The sequence below is a fragment of the Ctenocephalides felis genome, unplaced genomic scaffold (genome assembly GCF_003426905.1).
Source record: "Ctenocephalides felis isolate EL2017-DRISC unplaced genomic scaffold, ASM342690v1 CF-g0.4_SCAFFOLD_03570, whole genome shotgun sequence".
Taxonomy (NCBI): Eukaryota; Metazoa; Arthropoda; class Insecta; order Siphonaptera; family Pulicidae; genus Ctenocephalides; species Ctenocephalides felis.
This window is the reverse complement of record NW_020539724.1, coordinates 26,334,297-26,336,195: the sequence shown is the minus strand read 5'-3', so window position 1 is coordinate 26,336,195 and position 1,899 is coordinate 26,334,297.

The window sequence follows — 1,899 nt, the reverse complement described above, 5'->3', positions numbered from 1 at the left end:
GGGGCCCGTGGCGTTTTGCCACACACGCCACCCTATAGTTACGCCACTGCTACAAAGTTCGTTCTAAAAAATGACAAATTTTTATTGCCATGCATTATTTACTTAAATTTGAAATGTTAAAGCAGAGATAGAGGTTTCGAATATGTATATAATCGAATTGTAATATTTTAAGCAATGTAATGCAAGGAAGATGATTCTCGTTGATATATGATTATATTTATTTTTAAATTTTAAGCGCAATACATGACGGATAAACGTTTTTTGGCAATAACGTTATTTTGTGAATTTATTATAAACTATTAGTATTTTGCCTTGAGGCAAGTTACATGAGCTTCCCGATATGTGTAAATGATCGACTTGATCAATAAAAACTAAATTAGTTTATGAGTGCTTAAAAGTATTCCAAGTAAATTTATTACACATAATTGAAAAGGAACGAACTCGTTAACTCGGAGTATTTTCTAACAGCAATTTTTAACAAATAAACAATTTTTATAATTGAACCAGTTTCCGTAGGACTTTATTGGTTTAATATGTTTATTAAGACCAAGTACTCTGTCGTTATACCAAGTTTATAATTAGCCTTAGTGTTTAAAAAATGAACGCTATTTATATTTCTCACGCTCTGTTAAATATACTACTATTCAATAACTAGGTAGATTTTTATTGATCACTAAAAATTCATTTTCGTTAATATGTATTTCAAGATTTCAATGAATAATTGAGTACCAATTATGGGACAGTACGAAAACAACATAGCTAGGAATCCTTAATTTGAGATTGTATTATGTATAATATTAGTTAGATAGTAACATCTTTTGTATTTTATATAATGTTTACGTAGCAAACGATATGTTTTATTTGTTCCAAATTGGTCTCTGAGTGTTTTTCTCAAAAAACATTCGGAATATTATTAACTTCCCGTTGGGTAGTTACAGTGATGGGCCGAAAATCGAAAATGAAAATTTTTGCATTTCTCGACGTTTTGAAGGTTTCTGAGCATTTTGGCATACCTCAAAAAAAAATGGATGTGTGTGTGTTTTGTATCTTCGCAAGTTTTGTAATATTTCGTTACACAGCGCGAACTTCCAGCAATTTTCCTTAAGGCACGAGGCCAAACACCACTAGTTATTAATTTTTCTACAAAAATACTACAAAAACTTGCAAACTTTTACTTATTTTCAGTAATGAAGTCATAAAACAAGACTGCTCGAGCCGACAATGAATAATGTTCAATGCTTGTTTCAAGTATTAAACATCGAATTTGTGTTTTTCATAATGTGCAATAAGTATAACCTAGCTGAAATAAGAATAGAATGATATTTGGCTTCGAAATCTTATCGACACTATATTTGTCGAAATGTATAGGTTCTGATAATGCACTGAATGTTTATGTAAATCACATGCGAGAGTACTTCGGAAGGGCTCTATAAGTCACTCGTAAGCTCTTGAAAGTTAATATAGATTCTCCAAGCTTTACATAGAATATGCGAACGATTTGACTAAGACCTTGAAAAGAAATTCATGACTTTTGCCTATATCGTAGCGAACAAAAATAAAATTGCAAACACTTTTAAATAATTGATATTGAATTACATTACTGTAATTTTAAAAGTAGCTTAAACTTACTTTATTATTTATTATGTCGATTGTTTACACATAATGCCTCTTTTACCAAGTTTGGTTTGTATTTCATTAGCATTGCATATCTCAGAAAAAATGGATGTATTTATGCATGTATGTGTGTGTCCTGTATGTCCGCATTTTTTCGTTCACGTTACGGCACGGGAAGTTCCAGCAATTTGCCTTAAGGCACGATGCCATTCACCACTAGTATGATTTTTTTTTGACGATAGACATCATGGTCTTCTAGATCATACTAAAATATTACGACCCGAC